The following is a 24,262-nucleotide window of genomic DNA, read 5'->3' as shown; positions in this document are numbered from 1 at the left end:
AATGGTACCTCATAGTGGTTTTGATTTGCATTTCTCTGATAATGAGTGATGTTGAGCATCTTTTCATGTGTTTGTTAGCCATCTGTATGTCTCCTTTGGAGAAATGTCTATTTAGTTCTTTGGCCCATTTTTTGATTGGGTCATTTATGGAAAGATATAATCACCATCACCTCTTCTCAAACCAAAGCAAGGATTGAAAGCTGTTTGGGCATAACAGAAAATGAAGAGAAAGAGTTAGTCATTCTGAGTCTTTGTGTTCCCATGGACTGTAGCCTGCCAAGCTCCTCTACCCTTGGATTTCTGCAGAGAAGAATACTGGTGAGGGTAGCAAGTGCCTTCTCCAGGAGATCTTCCCAACCCAGGGATGAAACCTGTGTCTCCTGCATTGCAGGCAGATTCTTTACTGTCTGAGCCACTACAGGCATAACAGAAAACATTTCAAAAATCAGAGTAGACTAGCAATTACTTGAAAGGACATTGGCTAACTCAGTCTGGCACTGGCTAGAGAAAAGTTATCACTGTTCATTGTAAAGCAGCAGTGAGTGAGGGGTAATGGATTGTCAGTCTTCCTATGGCATTATTTTCTAACATAAGTATTATAAACATAATGAAAACGCTGTGTCTGTCTAGAATTGAGGGCCATGTGATACCAAAGACATGTCTGTTGTCCTAAGAGAGAGGGCAAGACATTAAGGAGTAAATAGGAAAGAATATATATATCCTGGCTAGGAGGAGTATTATTAAATCAAAATGAGAATTTCATGGGTTGAGTGATAATGACAAAGTAAGAATTATTAAAGTGGACAATTGGGAAGAAATGAAGTTCATGACAAAAGATAAAGGCAGCTTCAAGCCAGGAAGGGAAATCTTATTTTGAGGGGTGACCTAGTGGAGAAGAAAAAAAGTTGCATAGCAGAAATGCATGTGGAGTGTGGGGATAGCCATAAGAAGCAAAAATGAAAGAAATATTGCATAAACATATACACATATGACCTAGTAAATAAGTATAAACAATTATGTTAATTTGCCTTTCTTTGTATTTTCATACAAAGGCATATGAGAAGAGCATTCTGTGGGATTAAATTTACTACATACTACAGACTTTTAAAGACTGCATACAGCTGTTAGCTACTGCAGCTCTTGCCTTTCTGTATCTAAAAAGATTTTTTCCAGTGATAATTTACTTCAGTTGGAAGTTTATATAACAGATATCACTAAATATTCAACTTCTTGCTTCACAAACTGTGTTGTCTTTAGCACATGTATCTGTAAAAATATAAAGCACATCACTTGGAAATACAACTAAATCAATACTTATTCAATAAATATTCTCCATACTCCTTACCCACAATATATTTTTTCTACATTGACAATAGTTATTTTCTCAAATCAAATACTACATATTATCCCAAACTAATATTATTAGATTATTCATTATAAGCATAAAATGAGCCATAATTATAAACCAATAGGTTTATAGCATAACATATACAGTTTGAATAATGTGACATATTGCCACTTGCACACTTAATACTGAGTTTTATTTTTCTTTCTTCAAAAAGTTAATTACTCAGCCTTTTAAAGCTTTTTAGATAGAGAGGGTATGAGATGTAACCTGGTAAAAAAAATATAAACAGATTTCTTGGGGGAAGAGGTCATCACAGAATCATCATAGAAAGAGATCATTCATAGAAAAAGAAAATTATTTTTGATTTACTATATTTCTGTAAAAACTACAATGGATATATATCATTACATTGATACATTATATCAATGCATATAACATTCATGTATAACTGTAGTAATATCAATGTGGTAGCTCTCTCATGCTTCAACTAGTAGACCAATTTGCACACTGCATTTCTTCTCTTGCCTGGAACATGCACTTGATGTTGGGAGATAGAGTATCATCCTGTAACAATAGAGCAGCAAGCCATAGAGGAAGACAAAATAGAGAACCAGAGTAAGGGGGACCTGGCTTGGGAGTAGTTGTGGCAGCCCTAGCTGCTCATCCCCAAACTGTAAATGACCTAAGAGATTAGGCATCTGTGATACACAGCCAAAGACAATCACAATTGAGAATTAATTTTTTGTTCCATATCAATTATATTTAGGAAGATTGATACACCCAAATATTGAGAGATGATATTTTTAAAGTAATATTAATTATTATTGAAGGATGATATTATTGGGTTTCCCAGGTGGCGCTAGTGGCAAAGAATTGGCCTGCCAATGTAGGAGATGTAAGTGAATGGGTTTGATCCCTGGGTCGGGAAGATCCCCTGGAGGAGGTCACAGCAACCTACTCCAGTATTCTTGCCTGAGAATCACATGGACAGAGGAGCCTGGCAGTTTACAGTCCATGGGGTCACAAAGGGTCGGGCACAACTGAAGTGACTTAGCATCTACCCATGATATTTTAAAAATGATATTAATTATTATTAACCTATTAATCAAGTATGTTAACAGCAAAGCTGCTAAAGCTGAAGTACAACCTAGCCACTACTCTCAAAAGAAAAATAATACTTTTTCTGACAGTTTTCAAAAGTTTCTCCACTTGAACTACTTGAAAGCACTCCATTTTGTTGAAGGGTCGCTGGGCAAGATAAATAGCTGAATTTTTTATTTTATTTAAAGGCAGCAGTCTTAGGCATTGACTGTTAAAACTGTATATGATGGAAAAGACACTGAATTTCTCTTTTCAAACACCTCAGAACAGAATAAGCTCTAAAAATCATTAGCTCTCAGAACCTTCTCACTGGTTGCAAGACCTTCTTTGACTCCCTAAAACCATAGATACTTAATTCGAATTCGAGTCAGAATCTCAGGAGACCAGTTCATCCATTGAGGAGTTTCCTGGTGGTTCTGCTACATGATAATTTAAATAAAAATTAAATGACCTTTTCTTTTTTTTTTCATGGCAAGGGGTGTTAAGAATATGGAATTGAGTATATACGAAGAAGCATAAATACTTGGCGACAATTTTGTTGGTTTTTTTCTGGAACTCTCTGAATTTGCTTAGAGTTTAAGGTGAAATCCATGACTTTGACAATTATATAAATTCCACTGTGCTCAGCTGATGCAGAACATGGTTAAAGCTATTTTCCATACGTTTTGGTACTTTAAAGTGAACAGAGTCTTTACTTCACAGTATGACTTCCTTATTCAAAAATAAAATAGAACTTGCAGAGCAGCAATAAAAATGATACCAAATAAAAGCTTGTAGCTTTGTTGAGTGGGGTAAGAGCCCAGAGCAATATTTTAATTCAAGCAGAAAAGCAAAAGTTTCACATTATTGGTCTGACACACCACTTCATGCTCAAAGAGACACATCTCTCCTGTGATGAATATATGCATAGCAAAGAAGTGTCTCTCATGTCTTAGCCTCTGAGGAGGAATTTTAAAGACAGTGAGACTTTGAATTTATAGCTTATCTACTAAAAGGGGGAGGAGGGGGAAGGAGGCACAAGTTTGGATAAGAAAAATTCTACAAATAACAAAATATTCCTTTTAGTCACCAGTAAATAAACCTGTGGGGACTCAGGTATTAGTATGTCTTCATAAGTTGACCCTCACTTGATTCTACTTTTTTCTGTCATATTATTTCTGTGTGGTTCAGTTCAGTTCAGTTGCTCAGTCGTGTCTGACTCTTTGTGACCCCACGGACTGCAGCACACCAGGCCTCCCTGTCCATCACGAACTCTTGGAGTTTACTCAAACTCATGTCCATTGAGTCGGTGATGCCATCCAACCATCTCATCCTCTGTTGTTTCTTTGTGGAGCGGGATGTATTTGGTTTCCCTGCAAAATATTTATTTCCTGGGCAATGACAAAGGAATTTTTGGCAGACAGGTATAATTCTATACCAAGACATTAGAAAAGTTCTACTCAATGTCAGAGTCCAGCTATAAATGATTACATAAAATGTAAGAAATAAATCGGAGGGGAAAGGAAAAAATATTTGGAATGAATCATTTGATATATGGAGCACTGCAATTCATATTAGAATAATTCATAGTGGGACTAGCTTCCTGAAAGTTAGAAAAATATGGAAAAGTCTAAATCTACTATATTTTGAGTGTTCTTGGTACCATACCTATGAAATCTTTGCCAAGACCAATGGCATGAAAAATTTCCCCGTGTTTTCTTTGAAAAGGTTTAAAGTCTGGAGAGGGTGTGGAGAAAAGGGAACCCTTTTACACTGTTGGTGGGAATGCAAACTAGTACAGCCACTATGGAGAACAGTGTGGAGATTCCTTAAAAAACTGGAAATAGAACTGCCTTATGATCCAGCAATCCCACTGCTGGGCATACACACTGAGGAAACCAGAAGGGAAAGAGACACGTGTACCCCAATGTTCATCGCAGCGCTGTTTATAATAGCCAGGACATGGAAGCAACCTAGATGTCCATCAGCAGATGAATGGATAAGAAAGCAGTGGTACATATACACAATGGAGTATTACTCAGCCATTAAAAAGAATACATTTGAATCAGTTCTAATGAGGTGGATGAAACTGGAGCCTATTATACAGAGTGAAGTAAGCCAGAAGGAAAAACATAAATACAGTATACTAACGCATATATATGGAATTTAGAAAGATGATAACAATAACCCGGTGTACGAGACAGCAAAAGAGACACTGATGTATAGAACAGTCTTATGGACTCTGTGGGAGAGGGAGAGGGTGGGAAGATTTGGGAGAATGGCAATGAAACATGTAAAATATCATGTAGGAAACGAGTTGCCAGTCCAGGTTCGATGCATGATGCTGGATGCTTGGGGCTGGTGCACTGGGACGGCCCAGAGGGATGGTATGGGGAGGGAGGAGGGAGGAGGGTTCGGGATGGGGAACACATGTATACCTGTGGTGGATTCATTTTGATATTTGGCAAAACTAATACAATTATGTAAAGTTTAAAAATAAAATAAAATTAGAGAAAAAAAAAGAAAAAAAAAAAAAGGTTTAAAGTCTTAAATTTAATTCTTTAATCCATCCTTTCAGGATAACTGTTATAAAACAAACAAAAAATGTTGGCAAGAATGTGGAGAATTTGGAATTCTTGTTTCAATTTTAAGTTATTGTTCCAACTTAAAACAGTCTCAGAACAATGAATATGAGTTAATATATCTAAAATGTATGGTTAGCTGTGTCTACAATCATAAATATAGGATTTATTTGGCTGAAAGCTGGACTTTATTTTTAACTCCTGAGTTTATATTCTATTCTGAATTATGAAAGCTGAACAATTTAGACAGCTGGAGAGACCATGGATGATCACAGCTAAAGTTAAGCAAATTAGAGGATTGTCTTTTTTACTGTCTTTGTTTGTCCACATATTCTACTTGGCTTTCTGTCTTAAAAATCCCAGAGCCAAATGGTGGTCTTCCAAACTTCTAGTCATGTCCTGTATCAGTAAATTCTGAAATTTAATTCTGCTACAGCCATACAAATGATAGTCAAATCTATAATTCTAGTTCTATTCTCTAGAATTTTTTCTAGCAACTTTACAGAGCTCTGCTTTATAACCAGTGAAATTCAACAATATTAAGCATAAATGCTAATACATTTGGACAATTGTATACAATCATGTTGGAGAAGGCAATGGCAACCCACTCTTGCCTGGAAAATCCCATGGACGGAGGAGCCTGGTAGTCTGCAGTCCATGGGGTTGCTAAGAGTCAGACATGACTGTGCGACTTCACTTTCACGCATTGGAGAAGGAAATGGCAACCCACTCCAATGGTTTTGCCTGGAGAATCCCAGGGACGGGGGAGCCTGGTGGGCTGCCGTCTACGGGGTCACACAGAGTTGGACACGACTGAAGCAACTTAGCAGCAGCATACAATCATGTAGCCACGTAATCACTACTGAAATTATGAAAGGGCATGTCTCTCACCAAAAATGTTCACTTCAGTTCCTTTGCAATCAATCTTCTTTCTATATCTTTCCTGGATGCCTGATTTCCATTCTGTCACTACAGTTTCCTTTACTAAAATAAAAAATGGAATTGTACAATATGTGGTTGTCTCTGCTTAAACATTCTCACTTAGAATCACGCTTTTTAATTACATTACTGTGTTGGTACATCTGTAATCTATTTCTTTTTGTTGCACAGTTGTGTTCCATTGAATGAATAAATGCATTTTTTTAATTCATATACAATTTCTTCATTTGGGTTGTTCAGTTCTTATTACAAATGGAGCTGTTCTGAATATTTGAGTAAAATATCTGTGTGGGCACAGGTTTTTATTTGTATTTTTTGGTATATGCTTAGGAGTGGAATTACTAGATCATATGGAGGTATATGCTTAATATAATAATAAAACAAAACTAAAATCTGTTTTTCAAAGTAACTGTACCATTGTGATTTTCAGCTAGTAATGTAAATGAATTCTAGTTTCTCTTTTTTCCCCAACACTACCTATTTTCTGAGGTTTTTATTATAATTCTTCTGATGAAGTTGTAGTGGTATCTCATTATAGTTTTAGTTTGTACTGATGCACATATTTTTGTCTCAAAAAAAGCTTCAAAATGCACGCAGCTACTCTACTCTCAAGGATGTAAATTGATGAATATGAAAGGTTACTCTTTGCAGCAAGATTTGTAATGACAAAATATTGGAAGATCTTAATTGCATCAGTTCAGTTCAGTTCAGTCGCTCAGTCGTGTCCAACTCTTTGTGACCCTATGAATCGCAGCACGCCAGGCCTCCCTGTCCATCACCAACTCCTGGAGTTCACTCAGACTCACGTCCATCGAGTCAGTGATGCCATCCAGCCATCTCATCCTCTGTCGTCCCCTTCTCCTCCTGCTCCCAATCCCTCCCAGCATCAGAGTCTTTTCCAATGAGTCAGCTCTTCACATGAGGTGGCCAAAGTACTGGAGTTTCAGCTTTAGCATCATTACTTCCAAAGAACACCCAGAGCTGATCTCCTTCAGAATGGACTGGTTGGATCTCCTTGCAGTAAGGGACTCTCAAGAGTCTTCTCCAACACCACAGTTCAAAAGCATCAATTCTTCGGCACCCAACCTTCTTCACAGTCCAACTCTCACATCCATACATAACCACTGGAAAAACCATAGCCTTGACTATATAGTAGTTAAATAACTTATGACACACATATTTGATGGAATACTATGCACACAGTAAGCAAAAAGAATGTGGAAATTCTTCAAGGACTGGTCAAATATAATTTCTGGTATAACTTGTTAAGTGAAAATAAAAAGAGAGATGTGACTGGCAGAACACTTGTATGGTGAAGGTAGGGGATGAAAAGAGACCCATTTAACTCTTCTCCACAAAATCCATGTGAGGAAAATATTAATATTATTTTATAAAGCAATTCAAGGAAACAATGATCCTCTTTTAGATTAAACTCATTGAGAATATTCAGTAGTTGTGCTTTCTAAATATTTCTACAAATATGTGACAAAATATTTTCTCCCATTCATGTCAAATAGTAGCACTAGACTTATCAACTCCCTTGGATTTGAGTGGAGTCATATGACTAGTCCTGGCCAATGATTTGAGAGTAAAAATGCCTGCATCATGCCCATATGAGTGCTCAAGTCAGACCCTCCTGTAGAATATCATCCAATGGCAATCTCCATGATGAGGGAAACGTACTTTCCAGTACAATATTTATTACCCCCATGTGGCTATTCAGTGCTTGAGATGTGGCTAGTGTGACTCAGGAACTGACTTTTAAATTTAATTTTAAATACTTAAAATTAAGAGTTCCAGGTGGCTCAGTTCTGTGCAATTCAGTTGCTCAGTCATGTCCGACTCTTTGCGACCCCATGGACTGCAGCACGCCAGGCCTCCCTGTCTATCAACAACTGCCAGAGTTTACCCAAACTCATATCCATTGAGCCAGTGATACCATCCAACAGTCTCATCCTCTCTTGTCCTCCCACCTTCAATCTTTCCCAGCATCAGGGTCTTTTCCAGTGACTAAGCTCTTCACATCAGGTGGCCAAAGTATTGGAGTTTCCACTTAAGCGATCAGTCCTTCCAATGAATATTCAGGACTGATTTCCTTGAGGATGGACTGGTTGGATCTCCTTGCAGTCCAAGGGACTCTCAAGAGTCTTCTCCAACACCACAGTTCAAAAGCATCAATTCTTTGGTGCTCAGCCTTCTTTATATTTCAACTCTCACATCCATACATACTGGAAAAACAATAGCTTTGACTAGACAGACCTTTCTTGGCAAAGTAATGTCTCTGCTTTTTAATATGCTGTCTAGGCTGGCCATCACTTTCATCCCAAGGAGTAAGTATCTTTTAATTTCATGGCTGCGGTCACCATCCGAGGTGATTTTCGAGCCCCCCAAAATAAAGTCTATCACTGTTTTCATTGTTTCCCCATCTATTTGCCATGAACTGATGGGACTGAATGACAAAATCTTGTTTTCTGAATGTTGAGTTTTAAGCCAACTTTTTCACTCTCCTCTTTCACTTTCATCAGGAGACTCTTTAGTTCATCCTACTTTCTGCCATAAGGATGGTCTCATCTGCATATCTGAGGTTATTGAAATTTCTCCTGGCAATCTTGATTCCAGCTCGCACTTCATCCAGTGCATGTTTCATGATGTACTCTGCATATAAGCTAAATAAGCAGGGTGACAATATACAGCCATGATGTACTCCTTTCCCAATTTGGAATCAGTCTCTTCTTCCATATCCAGTTCTAACTGTTGTTTTCTGACTTGCATACCGATTTCTCCAGAGGCATGTCAGGTGGTCTGGTATTCCCATCTCTTTCAGAATTTTCCACAATTTGTTGTGATTCAGAGTCAAAGGCTGTGGCATAGTCAAAAAGCAGATGTAGACGTTGTTCTGGAATTCTCTTGCTTTTGTGATGATCCAGCAGATGTTGGCAATTTGATCTCTGGTTCCTCTGCATTTTCTAAAACCAGCTGGAACATCTGGAAGTTCATGGATCAGACACTGTTGAAGCCTGAATTGGAGAATTTTCAACAATATTTTGCTAGCATGTGAGATGAGTGCAATTGTGCATTTGTTTGAACATTCCTTGGTATTGGCTTTCTTTGGGATTGGAATGAAAACTGACCTTTTCCAGTCCTGTGGCGACGATTGATTTTTTCCAAATTTGCTAACATATCGAGTGCAGCATTTTCACAGTGTCATCTTTCAGGATTTGAAATAGCTCAACTGAAATTCCATCATCTCTACTACCTTTGATCTTAGTGATGCATCCTAAGGCCCACATGACTTCACATTCCAGGATGTCTGGCTCTAGGTCAGTGATCACACCATCATGATTATCTAGGTCGTGAAGATCTTTTTTTTACAGTTCTTCTGTGTATTCTTGCCACCTGTTCTTAATATCTTCTGCTTCTGTTAGGTCCCTACCATATCTGCCCTTTACTGAGCCCATCTTTGCATGAAATGTTCCCTTGGTATCTCTTATTTTCTTGAAGAGATCGCTAGTCTTTCCCATTCTATTGTTTTCCTCTATTTCTTGCACTGATCTCTGAGGAAGGCTTTCTTATCTCTCCTTGCTATTCTTTGGAACTATGCATTCAAATGGGTATATTTTCCTTTTCTCCTTTGCCTTTTGCTTTTCTGCTTTTCACAGCTATTTGTAAGGCCTCCTAAGATAACCATCTTGGATTTTTGTGTTTCTTTTTGTTGCGGATGGTCAGGATCCCTACTTCCTATAGTGTTAAGAACATCCATCCATAGTTATTCAATCACTCTATCAGCTCTAATTTCTTAAATCTATTTCTCACTTCCATTCCATAATCGTAAGGAATTTGATTTAAGTCATATCTGATAGTCTAGTGTTTTTGCCTACTTTCTTCAATTTAAGTCTGAATTTGGAAATAAGGAGTTCATGGTCTGAGCCACAGTCAGCTCCTCATCTTGTTTTTGCTGACTGTATAGAGCTTCTCCATCTTTGGCTGCAAAGAATATAATCAACCTGATTTTGGTATTGACCATTTGTTTATATCCATGTATAGAGTCTTGTGTCATTGGAAGAGAGTATTTGCTATGACCAGTGTGTTCTCTTGGCAAAACTCTATTAGCCCTTGCCCTGCTTCATTCTGTACTCCAAGACAAATTTGCCCGTTACTCCAGGTATTTCTTGAATTCCTACTTTTACATTGCAGTCCCCTATAATGAAAAGAACATCTTTTTTGGGTGTTAGTTCTAGAAGGTCTTGTATGTCTTCCTATAACCATTCAGTTTCCACTTCTTCAGCATTACTGGTTGGAGCATAGACTTGTATTACTGTGATATTGAATGGTTTGCCTTGAAAATGAACAGAGATCATTCTGTCGTTTTTGAATTGCATCCAAGTACTGCAGGCTCAAAATTCTCGAAGCCAGGCTTCAGCAATACGTGAACCGTGAACTTCCAGATGTTCAAGCTGGCTTTAGAAAAGACAGAGGAACCAGAGATCAAATTCCCAACACCTGCTGGATCATCAATAAAGCAAGAGAGTTCCAGAAAAACATCTATTTCTGCTTTATTGACTATGCCAAACCTTTGACTGTGTGGATCACAATAAACTGTGAAAAATCCTGAAAGAGATCGGAATACCAGACCACCTGACCTGCCTCTTGAGAAACCTACACACAGGTCAGGAAGCAACAGTTAGAACGGGACATAGAACAAAAGACTGGTTCCACATACAAAAAGGAGTATGTCAAGGCTGTATATTGTCACCTGCTTATTTAACTTATATGCAGAGTACATCATGAGAAATGCCAGGCTGGATGAAGCACAAGCTGCAATCAAGATTGCTGGGAGAAGTATAAATAACCTCAGATATGCAGATGACCCCACCCTTATAGCAGAAAGTGAAGAAGAACTAAAGAGCCTCTTGATGAAAGTGAAAGAGGAGAGTGAAAAAGTTGCCTTAAAGCTCAACATTCAGAAAACTAAGATCATGGCATCCAGTCCCATCACTTCATGGCAAATAGATGGGGAAACAGTGGAAAAAATGGTTGACTTTATTTTTCTGGGCTCCAAAATCAGTGCAGATGGTGACATCAGCCATGAAATTAAAAGATTCTTACTCCTTGGAAGGAAAGTTATGACCAACCTAGATAGTATATTAAAAAGCAGAGACATTACTTTGCCAACAAAGTTCCATCTAGTCAAGGCTATGGTTTCTCCAGTGGTCATGTATGGATGTATGGATATATATACATGTATGGATGTGAGAATTGGACTGTGAAGAAAGCTGAGTGCTGAAGAATTGATGCTTTTGAACTATGGTGCTGGAGAAGACTCTTTCGAGTCCCTTGGACTGCAAGGAGATCCAACCAGTCCATCATAAAGGAGATCAGTCCTGGATGTTCATTGGAAGGTCTTATGCTGCAGCTGGAACTCCAATACTTTGGGCACCTCATGTTAAGAGTTACCTCATTTAAAAGATCCTGATGCTGGGAGGGGTTGGGGCAGGAGGAGAAGGGAATGACAGAGGATGAGATGGCTGGATGGCATCACCAACTCAATGAACATGAGTTTGGATGAACTCCGGGAGTTGGTGATGGACAGGGAGGCCTGGCTTGCTGTGATTCATGGGGTTGCAAAGAGTCGGACATGACTGAGGTCCATTTCGGTTTGCTGATTCCTAAAATGTCAATGTTCACTCTTGGCATCTCCTTTTAGACCACTTCCAATTTGCCTTGATTCATGGATCTAACATTCCAGATTCCTATGCAATATCATTCGTTACAGCATTGGACTTACTTCTATCATCAGTCACATCCACAACTCAGTGTTGCTTCTGCTTTAACTCCATCTCTTCATTCTTTTTGGAGTTATGTCTCCACTAATTTCCAGTAACATATTGGGCACCTGCCAACCTGGGGAATTCATCTTTCAGTGTTCTATCTTTTTCTTTTGCATACTGTTCATGGGGTTCTCAAGGCAAGAATAGTGAAGTGGTTTGCCATTCCCCTCTGCAGTGGACACATTATGTCAGAATTCTCCACCATGACCCATCCATCTTGGGTGGCCCTACATTGCATGGCTCATAGTTTCATTGAGTAAGACAAGGCTGTGGTCCATGTGATCAGACTGGTTAGTTTTCTGTGATTGTGGTTTTCAGTCTGTCTGTCCTCTGATGGAAAAAGACAAGAAGCTTATGGAAGCTTCCTGATGGGAGAGACTGACTGAGGGGGAAGCTGGGTCTTGTTCTAATGGGCAGGGCCATGCTCAGTAAATCTGTAATCCAGTTTTCTGTTGATGGGTGAGACTGTGTTATCTCCCTGTTATTTACCTGGGGCCAAACTATGATGATCGATATAGGGGACTGGAATGCAAATGTAGGAAGTCAAGAAACACCTGGAGCAACAGGCAAATTTGTCCTTGGGGTACAAAATAAAGCAGGCCAAAGGCTAATAGAGTTTTGCCAAGAAAACGCACTGGTCATAGCAAACCACCCTCTTTCAACAACACAAGAGAAGACTCTACATATGGACATCACCAGATGGCCAACACCGAAATCAGATTGATTATATTCTTTGCAGCCGAAGATGGAAAAGCTCTATACTGTCAGCATAAACAAGACCAGGAGCTGGCTGTGGCTCAGATTATGAACACCTTATTGCCAAATTCAAACTTCAATTGCAGAAAGTAGGGAAGACCACTAGACCATTAGATATGATCTAAATCAAATCCCTTATGATTATACAGTGGAGGTGAGAAATAGATTTAAGGGACTAGATCTGATAGACAGAGTGCCTGATGAACTATGGATGGAGGTTTGTGACATTGTACAGAAGACAGGTACCAAGACCATCCCCAAGATAAAGAAATGCAAAAAGGCAAAATGGCTATCTAAGGAGGTCTTACTCCTGTGAAAACCAAAGGAAAAAGGAATGATATACTCATTTGAATGCAGAGTTCCAAAGAATACAAGAAGAGATAAGAAAGCCTTCCTCAGTGATCAGTGCAAAGATATAGAGGAAAACAATAGAATGGGAAAGGCTAGAGATCTCTTCAAGAAAATTGGAGACACCGAGGGAACATTTCATGCAAAGATGGGCTCGATAAAGGACAGAAATGATAGGGACCTAACAGAAGCAGAAGATATTAAGAAGAGGTGGCAAAAATAAACAGAAGACCTGTACAAAAAAAAATCTTCACGACCAAGATAATCACGATGGTGTGATCACTCACCTAGAGCCAGACATCCTGGAATGTGAAGTCAAGTGGGCCTTAGGAAGCATCACTGTGAACAAAGCTAGTGGAGGTGACAGAATTCCCTTGAGCTACTTCAAATCCTAAAAGGTGATGCTGTGAAAGTGTTAAATTCAATATGCCAGCAAATTTGGAAAACTCAGCAGTGGCCCCAGGACTGGAAAAGGTCAGTTTTCATTCCAGTCCTTAAGAAAGGCAATGCCAAAGTATGTTCAAACTACCACACAATTGCACTCATCTCACACACTAGTAAAGTAATGCTCAAATTCTCCAAGCCAGGCTTCAGCAATACATGAACCATGAACTTTCAGATGTTCAAGCTGATTTTTGAAAAGGCAGAGGAGTCAGAGATCACATTGCCAACATCTGCTGGATTATTGAAAAAGCAAGAGAGTTCCAGAAAATATCTACTTCTGTTTATTGACTATGCCAAAACCTTTGACTGTGTGGATCACAATATACTGTGGAAAATTCTGAAAGAGATGGGAATAGTAGATCACCTTATCTGCCTTTGGAGAAATCTGTACAGAGGTCAGGAAACAAGTTAGAACTGGACATGGAACAACAGACTGGTTCCAATAGGAAAAGGAGTACGTCAAGACTGTATATTGTCACCCTGTTTATTTAACATATATGCAGAGCACATCATGAGAAACGCTGGGCTGGAAGAAGCACAAGCTGGAATCAAGATTGCCGGGAGACATATCAATAACCTCAGATGTGCAGATGACACCACCCTTATGGCAGAAAGTGAAGAGGAACTAAGAGCCGCTTGATGAAAGTGAAAGAGGAGAGTGAAATAGTTGACTTAAAGCTCAACATTCAGAAAACTAAGATCATGTCATCTTTTCCCATCACTTCATGACAAATAGAGAGGGAAACAGTGGCAGACTTTATTTTTTTGGGCTCCAAAATCATTGCAGATGGTGACTGCAGCCATGAAATTAAAAGGTGTTTACTCCTCGGAAGGAAAGTTATGACCCACCTAGACAGCGTATTAAAAAGCAGAGACATTTCTTTGCCAACAAATGTCCTTCTAGTCAAGGCTATGGTTTTTCTAGTAGTCATGTATGGATGTCAGAGTTGGACTATAATGAAAGCTTCGCACTGAAGAACTGATGCTTTTGAACCGTGGTGTTGGAGAAGACTCTTGCGAGTCCCTTGGACATCAAGGAGATCCAACCAGTCCATCCTTAAGGAGATCAGTCTTGAGTGTTCATTGGAAAGACTGATATTGAAGCTGAAACTCATTTTTTGGCCACCTGATGGGAAGAACTTACTCATTGGAAAAGACCCTAATGCTGGGAAAGATGGAAGGCGGGAGAAGAAGGGGACGACAGAGGATGAGATGATTGGATGGCATCAGCTACTCAATGGACATGAGTTTGAGTAAACTCTGGGAATTGTTGATGGACAGGGAGGCCTGGTGGGCTACAGTCCATGGGGTCACAAAGAGTCAGACATGACTTAGTGACTGAACTGAACCAAAACTATGGTGGAGGTAATTAAGATAATTATGACCTCGTTCAAAAGGTCCCCTGCAAGCACTGCTACACTCAGTGTCCTCAACCCTGCAGCAGGCCACCGCTGACCCACACCACGTCAAAGCCTCCTGGACACTCATGAGCAAGTCTGAGTCAGTCTCTTGTGGGGTCACTGCTCCTTTCTCTGGGGTCCTGCTGCATATAATGTTCTGTTTGTGCCCTCCAAGAGTCTGTTTCCCCAGTACTGTGTAAGTTTGGGCAGCTCTATGGTGGGGTTAATGGCGACCTCCTCCTCCTCCAAGAGGGCTTATGCCATACCCAGTCTCCTGCACCCAGAGGCCCTGCCTCTACGGCAGTCCACTGGGACCTGTACCTCATCATGAGGCACTCAAACAGGTCTGTCTCAGTCTCCGTGACATCTCTGGGTCCTGGTGCACACAAGGTTTATTTGAGCCTCCTGAGCATCTCTGGTGGGTATTGGGTTTGGTTCTAAATGTGATTTTGCTCCTCCTACCACCTTGCTCGGGCTTCTCCTTTGCCCTTGGATGTGGGGTATCTGCCTTTTTAGACACTGCAGCTCTAGAACCTTCTTTTCTCTGTGCTGTACTAATCAGCCTCAGTTTGTCAGCTGTGGGCTCAGAATTGAGTACAATAAAAAGTACCCATGGATGACTTTTGATGAGTAATTATGGTGAGCTGGATTAAGGTTTGTTGTTTCAAGTAGCTGAGATCTTTTCTGGTTTAATAACAAAATAATCTGTCCTGGTTTACATGACCTGGAATATTTAAAAATTCTAAACATAAGAGTTGGATTTCTACCATATATAATTGAATCATGTTATTACAAGGAAGATAATGACAATACTTCTTAAATGTTTCCACCTTCCATATTTTTCATCTTCTGGTTTATCTCATAGTTTCCAGTTTTCACATTACTATTGTTGACATCTCATCTTTTATTCTCCAGATTTAAACATTTACCACCATCTTTCACTTATCTCTATTGTTAACATTCATCTCTGAGGTAAGTGGCCCTACCATTGCTTTCTCAGAAAATTTCTAATATTTTTGTCTTTACTTTCCATCTTACTTATATTATTAGAGCTCCATTCACTTATTCTTTCATAATTGCCAGACATTGGAAGCAGATCCATAATTACTTGTCATGTAATACAAATGATAAACACAAATAGCCTCCTCCTGCTTTCAGTACTTCTTATCACACTGTTTTAATTTTAACAAGCAGACAATAGGTTTCAAATAATCTCCTTAAAGTTAGAGCCATTCTTCAGCTCTAACATAGATCGTATTTCTCTGCAAGAACTTGCAATTCACCTATTCTAATCTCACTCTTCTCTGTCAACCTTGAATGAACCTCCATTCTACTGGTTTTATGAGATAACCATTTTTATCTTCATTTAACCTATGAGAAGACAGGAGATTAGAAAGTCTCAATGCTTGTCACAGAGCTAATGCATGGTAAAACCAGTCTTTAAATCCACATGAGCCAATCACACTGCCTCCAAAAAGAAAATTACTAATAAAAACTATAAATCAGTAAGCAATAAATTTGCTTTATAGAACTCTCCCTCAAAACAGGGAATCAGGAAACATATGCCTAAGAAGACAAATAGAAACACGAAATAGGATGCTTCCCATTCAGACAGCAAATAGGACCACCTTTCTACAAAACCCCAGATGTACTGGACAAAATATGACAAGGAAAAAGTGCACTCAGACAACTGCACAAGAAATAGAGGAAATCCATTACTGGGAGCAAAAGTAAAATGGAAAGCTTAAGAGAAAAATCTTAAGAAGATAGTATATTGGCCCTGCATGTTGAAGGGAAAGGATGAAAGATGTAGAAATTAAGAAGTTACTAGGTGATTGGAATTATTTTCCATTTTAGTTTTTATAAAGTCTAATTTTGAAATCATTTAAATTCATGGAAAATTTGCAAAAACCAGTGTTTTCCAATTATCAACATTTTGGCTATTTGATTTATTTTCTCTTTATCTGTACACACATATGTAAATCCATGAAATTACATAAATATGTATTTTTGAAACATTTGAGAATCATTCAGTTTTACCCCCCATTTATTTATAACTATTTTAGTGTCCATTTCTTAAAACCAGTGAACAAAGTCCGCACTTTATTTTCCAAAGTAGTTTTTATACCTTAAGTTATGCATAGTGGATAATGGAGGAAGGGGTAGAGTCATGCAGTAAGCCAGGCTTTCTTTCTGCAAACTTATCATATGCAAAAGTTTAGGTGATTTGCATCATCTTCTGGCCCGGAGGCCTGTTAACATTTTAATACCCTTTCTTCAGAAAACTTATTTTTCTCTAAAGATGATTAGTCAGGCGCCACCCTCCAAAAGCATTAGATAAAGTTGCATTCCTATAGGGCAAAGGTGTGGTGGGCTACAACAAGAAAAAGAATTAACTAAAAGGTCCAAGGTTACAAACATTAAAGCTACTACTTACACCAATTATATTAATCAGTACACTGCCAAGGACACAGTAGGTAAGGGATATGGAGACTTAGCAGCAAACATTGGCCCAACAAGTGAAAAACCCTTCACCAATACGATATCTAATCAATCTTTTTTTTTTTAATTTAATTTTATTTTTAAACTTTACATAATTGTATTAGTTTTGCCAAATATCAAAATGAATCCACCACAGGTATACATGTGTTCCCCATCCTGAACCCTCCTCCCTCCTCCCTCCCCATACCATCCCTCTGGGTCGTCCCAGTGCACTAGCCCCAAGCATCCAGTATTGTGCATCGAACCTGGACTGGCATCTCGTTTCATACATGATATTTTACATGTTTCAATGCCATTCTCCCAAATCTTCCCACCCTCTCCCTCTCCCACAGAGTCCATAAGATTGTTCTATACATCAGTGTCTCTTTTGCTGTCTTGTACACAGGGTTATTGTTTCCATCATTCTAAATTCCATATATATGCGTTAGTATACTGTATTGGTGTTTTTCCTTCTGGCTTACTTCACTCTGTATAATAGGCTTCAATTTCATCCACCTCATTAGAACTGATTCAAATGTATTCTTTTTAATGGCTGAGTAATACTCCATTGTGTATATGTACCACTGCTTTCTTATCCAATCATCTGCTGATGGACATCTAGGTTGCTTCCATGTCCTGGCTATTATAAACAGTGCTGCGATGAACATTGGGGTACACGTGTCTCTTTCCCTTCTGGTTTCCTCAGTGTGTATGCCCAGCAGTGGGATTTCTGGATCATAAGGCAGTTCTATTTCCAGTTTTTTAAGGAATCTCCACACTGTTCTCCATAGTGGCTGTACTAGTTTGCATTCCCACCAACAGTGTAAGAGGGTTCCCTTGTCTCCACACCCTCTCCAGCATTTATTATTTGTAGACTTTTGGATTGCAGCCATTCTGACTGGTGTGAAATCTTTTAACTGCTCAAAGGAATCTGTATTTAGACAGTTTAGAACATCTCATGCCTCTCACAGTTGGGAAGCTCTGAACAATCACATGTGGCCGGAAAAACCTATTCAGGCAGGCTAGAGGACTTCCAAAGGAGTTTATAGGTTGAAACACTGTCACACCCAGGAATTATTAACTGGAGCTGTAAGTTAACTCTTTTTTCAGAGAGAGGTAGTGGGGGACAGCACCCCGTAAAGTCAGAGGTATAGGTGAGGCACAAAGCAGAAAGTAGGCAGACTCTGGTTTTGGGGGTAGATGCTCGAGAATTTCCAGGGGGACTCCTGAGGCTCGATCCCACCTTTGCATATGCCAAGCTTCCTTCCTCAGGACCTTTGTCATGGGCGGAGTTCCTCACGCTGGTCCCGGCAAGGTTTTTTCATGACTAAAGTATAATTATCAAAATTAGGAAATATAATATTGATAACAATACTCCACAACCCAAATTCAAGTTTTTTCAACTGTCTTAACAGTGTTTTCAGTAGGATTTTCCTCCCTAAAATAGGAATGAATTCTGGATCACGTATTATATTTGTCATGTCTTTCTGGACTTCTTTAATCTAGAATGGTTCTTTAGCTGTTTTCATTTTTTCATGATCTTGACATTTCCAAAATCCTAGCAAATTATATTATAGTCTCTTCTTAAATTTCAGTGTGTCAAATGTTTTATTATGTAATTTGGATTTTATATTTTAAAAGTTATTTTTGGCAGAAAACTTGTGAAATCCATTTGTCTAATTATTGATGATATTCAATTTGATCACTTAAGTCTGTGAAAGCTATATTCCTCTTCAGTTCAGTTCATGTGCTCAGTCGTGTCTGACTTTGCAACCCCATGAACCGCAGCACGCCAGGCCTCCCTGTCCATTACCAACCCCTGGGGTCCACCCAAACACATGTCCATCGAGTCGATGATGCCATCCAGCCATCTCATCCTCTGTCGTTCCCTTCTCCTCCTGCGCTCAATCTTTCCCAGCTCAGGGTCTTTTCCAATGAGTCAACTCTTCGCATCAGGTAGCCAAAATATTGGAGTTTCAGCTTTAGCATCAATCCTTACAATGAACACCCAGGACTAATCCCCTTTAGGATGGACTGGTTGGATCTCCTTGCAGTCCAAGGGACTCTCAAGAGTCTTCTCCAACACCACAATTCAAAAGTATCAATTTTTTGGCTCTCAGCTTTCTTTATAGTCCAACCCTCACATCCATACAGACCACTGGAAAAACCATAGCCTTGACTAGACGGACCTTTGTTAGCAAAGTAATGTCTCTTCTTTCAGTATGCTGTCTAGGTTGGTCATAACTTTCCTTCCAAGGAGTAAGCGTCTTTTAATTTCATGGCTGCAATCACTACCTGCAGTGATTTTGGAGCCCAGAAAAATAAAGTCTGCCACTGTTACCACTTTTTTCCCATCTGTCTGCCATGAAGTGATGGGACCGGATGCCATGATCTTCGATTTCTGAATGTTGAGCTTTAAGCCAACTTTTTCACTCTCTACTTTCACTTTCATCAAGACGCTTTAGCTCTTCCTCACTTTTTGCCATAAGGGTGGTGTCATCTGCATATCTGAGGTTATTGATATTTCTCCCGGCAATCTTGATTCCAGCTTGTGCTTCCTCCAGCCCAGTGTTTCTCATGATGCACTCTGCATATAAGTTAAATAAGCAAGATGACAATATACAGCCTTGATGTACTCCTTTTCCTATTTGGAACCAGTCTGTTGTTCCACGTCCAGTTTTAACTGTTGCTTCCTGACCTGCATATAGGTTTCTCAAGAGGCAGGTCAGGTGGTTTTGTATGCCCATCTCTTTCAGAATTTTCCACAGTTTATTGTGATCCACACAGTCAAAGGCTTTGGAATAGTCAATAAAGCAGAAATAGATGTTTTTCTGAAATTCTCTTGCTTTTTTGATGTTCAAGCGCATGTTAGCACTTTGATCTCTGATTGCTCTGCCTTTTCTAAAACCAGCTTGGACATCTGGAAGTTCACAGTTCACATATTGATGAAACCTGGCTTGGAGAATTTTAAGCATTACTTTACTAGCGTGTGTGATGAGTGCAATTGTGTGGTAGTTTGAGCATTCTTTGGCATTGCCTTTCTTTGGGATTGGAATGAAAACTGATCTTTTCCAGTCATGTGACCACTGCTGAGCTTCCAAATTTGCTGGCATTCACAGCATCATCTTTCAGGATTTGAAATAGCTCAACTGGAATTCTATCACCTCCACTAGCTTTTATCGTAGTGATGCATGCTAAGGCCCACTTGACTTCACATTTCAGGATATCTGGCTCTGAGTGAGTGATCACACCATTGTGATTATCTGGGTTGTGAAGCTCTTTTTTGTACAGTGCTTCTGTGTATTCTTGCCACCTGTTCTTAATATCCTCTGCTTCTGTTAGGTCCCTACCATTTCTGTCCTTTATTGAGACCATCATTGGATGAAATGTTCCCTTGTTATCTCTAATTTTCTTGAGGAGATCTCTAGTCTTTCCCATTGTATTGTTTTCCTCTATTTTTTGCATTGATCACTGAGGAAGACCTTCTTATCTCTCCTTGCTATTCTTTGGAACTCTGTATTCAAATGGGTATATCTTTCCTTTTCTCCTTTGATTTTTGCTTCCCATCTTTTCACAGCTATTTGTAAGGCCTCCTCAGACAGCCAATTTGCCTTTTGCATTTCTTTTTCTTGGGGATGGTCTTGATTCCTGTCTCCTGTACAATGTCATGAACCTCCGTCCATAGTTCATCAGGCACTCTGTCTATCCGATCCAGTCCCTTAAATCTATTTCTCACTTCCACTGTATAATCATAAGGGATTTGATTTAGGTCATACCTGAATGGTCTAGTGGTGTTCCCTACTTTCTTCAATTTCAGTCTGAATTTGGCAATAAGGAGTTCATAATCTGAACCACAGTCAGATGCTGGTCTTGTTTTTGCTGACTATATAGAGCTTCTCCATATGTGGCTGCAAAGAATATAATCAGTCTGATTTCAGTGTCAACCATCTGGTGATGTCCATGTATAGAGTCTTGTCTTGTGTTGTTCGAAGAAGGTGTTGGCTATGACTAGTGTGTTCTCTTGGCAGAACTCTATTAGCCTTTGCCCTGTTTCATTCTATACTCCAAGGCCAAATTTGCCTGTTACTCCAGGTGTTTCTTGACTTCCTACCTTTGCATTCCACTACTATAAAGTTATACTTTTTCCTTTGAAGTTTATAATTTTCAGGAAGACTTTCTGTTCACCACATTTCCCTTATTTTTAGCATCCATCCACTGATGATTTTTTTTTGATGATTTTTGTCTTAAAGTATCACTACATTGAAAAGATATTTTCAAATTCCATCATTTCTTCTATATAATAGATTTCACTATAAATAAAGGTCTTCCTCTACCTCATCTATGTGTACATGTATAGATGCATTTATTTGTTTCTGACTAATTAAATTTTAATATCCTTTCTGGGATAGGGCATGAACCCTTAGAACTGTTCAATGTTTTGACATTTGAACTGAAAATTATTGTATTTTGAGACTCTCCAAACACTGAATCTTTAACTTAAGGAAAACCAGAACATCACCTAAGAAAGATGGTGGAAAGATTCTCTCTGCCAAAGTCTTTATGTCAACAAAGTAGCTTTTTGTATTAATTAATAGAAATTAAAAATATGCACAATTGTGCTAGCAACAGATTTTAAATTTAACTTGGTGTAAATATCCATAGTGCAGAAATACCCAAACTTTTGAAGGAACATAGAATTGTCATTAGTCTAATGAAACCCCTGGATACATGGATGAAGCCAGTGGATGCCACCTCTACATAAGTATGGCAATTGAGTATTAAAGAAAACACAGTAACTGTTTCAAAATGTAACAGTAAAAATTAAACTTAATGAAGTCACAAATACAACCAAACAGGAATAGTATTAATAAACCCCAAGAACCTTTTATAGTAAGTAAATGTGTTTAAAGTGGCACAGTGTTAAAGACTCTACCTGCCAATGCAGGAAACACAAGAAACATGGGTTTATTCACTGTGACAGGAAGATCCCCTGGAGTAGGAAAGGGCAATCTGCTCCAGTATTCTTGCCTGGAAAATTCCATGGACAGAGGAGCCTGGAGGGCTGCAATCCATGGGTTGCTAAAAGTTGAACAACTGAGCACACACTAAAGTAACTAAAGCAATAAAAGGAAAAAAGGAGACAATAAGCAAAGCATTTTATACTATGAAAAAAGTACAGTCAATATAAAAAAGAGCTTCAAATAATGAAAAAACAGAGGCATTTGAAATAAAAAGGCAGAAGACTCTTTGGCAAATGTACCTAGATAGGTGCATGTATAGGCAGATGTACCCAGAAGGCAATTGGGAGACAGATCAGAAGACATTAACCTTAATGAACAAAGTTTGAATCATAAGATTAAAGTGTAAAAGAGAGTTTAAGAGACGAAAAAAAAAATAGTGAAAGAGATTAGACAAAAAGGGAGAAGGAAGTGTGTTAGGCGTTTCTAGATTAAACTAGAAACAGGTATCAAATGAAACAAATGTAGATTTAGGTAAAAAGTCTTCAATGATTATGATGGGGTAAAAAGGCTAATAAAGTAGAGGAAAGGAGACTATAGTAATAGAGAGAAGACTCCAACCACAAAGTCTGCAAGTTTCTCTTTTCTTTGACAAGGAGTCAAGAAAACTAGAAAGAACTGGATGTGAGGGAGTGGATGGCATGATCAGTTACTACTTCAGGTAAGGCTTGTGGTCAGTCAGTTCTCAAGAAGGGTGAGGGGTTGTGTGCTGGCTGTGGACCCAGGCTGAACATAAGTCCAAATGCAGGGGCCAAAAAGCTTAATCAAATTTTGGTCTGGTCAGTTATTTTGTGCAGATTGGTCAGTGGATACAAACACTTCAAGTCATCATTGTTGCTGAGAACAGAATTTGGAGAAGAGGTGTTTAGCTTTGTCATGGGAAAATAAAAGCAGGGCCTCTGAGTTTTATCTAAATCATACTGGGAACATAAAGGGTGAGGGCATTTCTTGAATCATTACTGATGTCCAGAGGGCATTTCTTGAATCATTACTGATGTCCAGATTCACAAGACTCCAATAAAGTTCAGCAATGCCAACTTTTAAACCAATATAAGCAAACAAATGCACACACACAAAAAGGAAACAGAGAGATATACAGCTATAGCAGTTTATGCTTTAGGGCAGAGTGAGCAATACAGGCAAGCATAATGCAAAATTTCCTATTCAATAAACTTGCTATCAAGTGGAGATTATGTACAGAATAACACTGAAAGTCCATGGGGGAAAAGGGCAATGCCCATGACTTCAAAGTGAGCCAGTCTAATTTTTTGAAGCCTATAGCATAACTTCTATAACTTAGATATAAACTAAAAGCTTTTGTAGCCCAGAGGGGAAAATAGATTCTACCTAGATGTGGGACTCAGAAATACTTCCTAAATGAATTATGTTTGAGTTGACTCAATCTAATAAAGCTTTGCTCTTTACAAATTGTTTTCATATATGTAATCTCACTAAACAATCAAAAAACATCATGAGTTAATTATGACAGGTATTGTATTCTTCATTTTACAACTGGAAAAATACAGCCAATAAATGATGGAATTAATTCTTTAAGCTCTAGGTTGGTTTACTGCCAGTACAGTGATTTTTTTTTTTTTTTTGGTCTTCTTCTATATTATACTTTAAGGACAGTTGAGGTTAGGGAGGACACAAAAGAAACAGATCTTACTTAGGATGGAAAGAAAAGTTGAAAAGAGGAAAAAGAGAATAAAGAAAGAAAACTAGTAAAGGTGGAAATATGTACCATTGAAAATAGAATTTGGGAAGAAAACCAATGAAGAAATGTGGAGGATAGATGAGAATACCACTGATTATAGCTTTACATGGCATAATAGAATGTACCAATATGCAATAGAGAATTTGAAAATTTCTGGAAACATATCATCTTTATTTTTAAATCAAATCTAGCCCCACATCAATTTATCTTTAGAAACCTTGATTTTCACCCTGGTTGATCTCCTGTATTTGTCTTTCAGTTGCTCACTAAATTTTCTTCTGTGAAGCAAATTTTCACTCTTTCCTTTTTTTCATGCACTTG

This window comes from Bos taurus, chromosome 12, assembly GCF_002263795.3.
Source record: "Bos taurus isolate L1 Dominette 01449 registration number 42190680 breed Hereford chromosome 12, ARS-UCD2.0, whole genome shotgun sequence".
Classification (NCBI taxonomy): domain Eukaryota; kingdom Metazoa; phylum Chordata; class Mammalia; order Artiodactyla; family Bovidae; genus Bos; species Bos taurus.
This window is presented reverse-complemented; position numbering follows the sequence as displayed.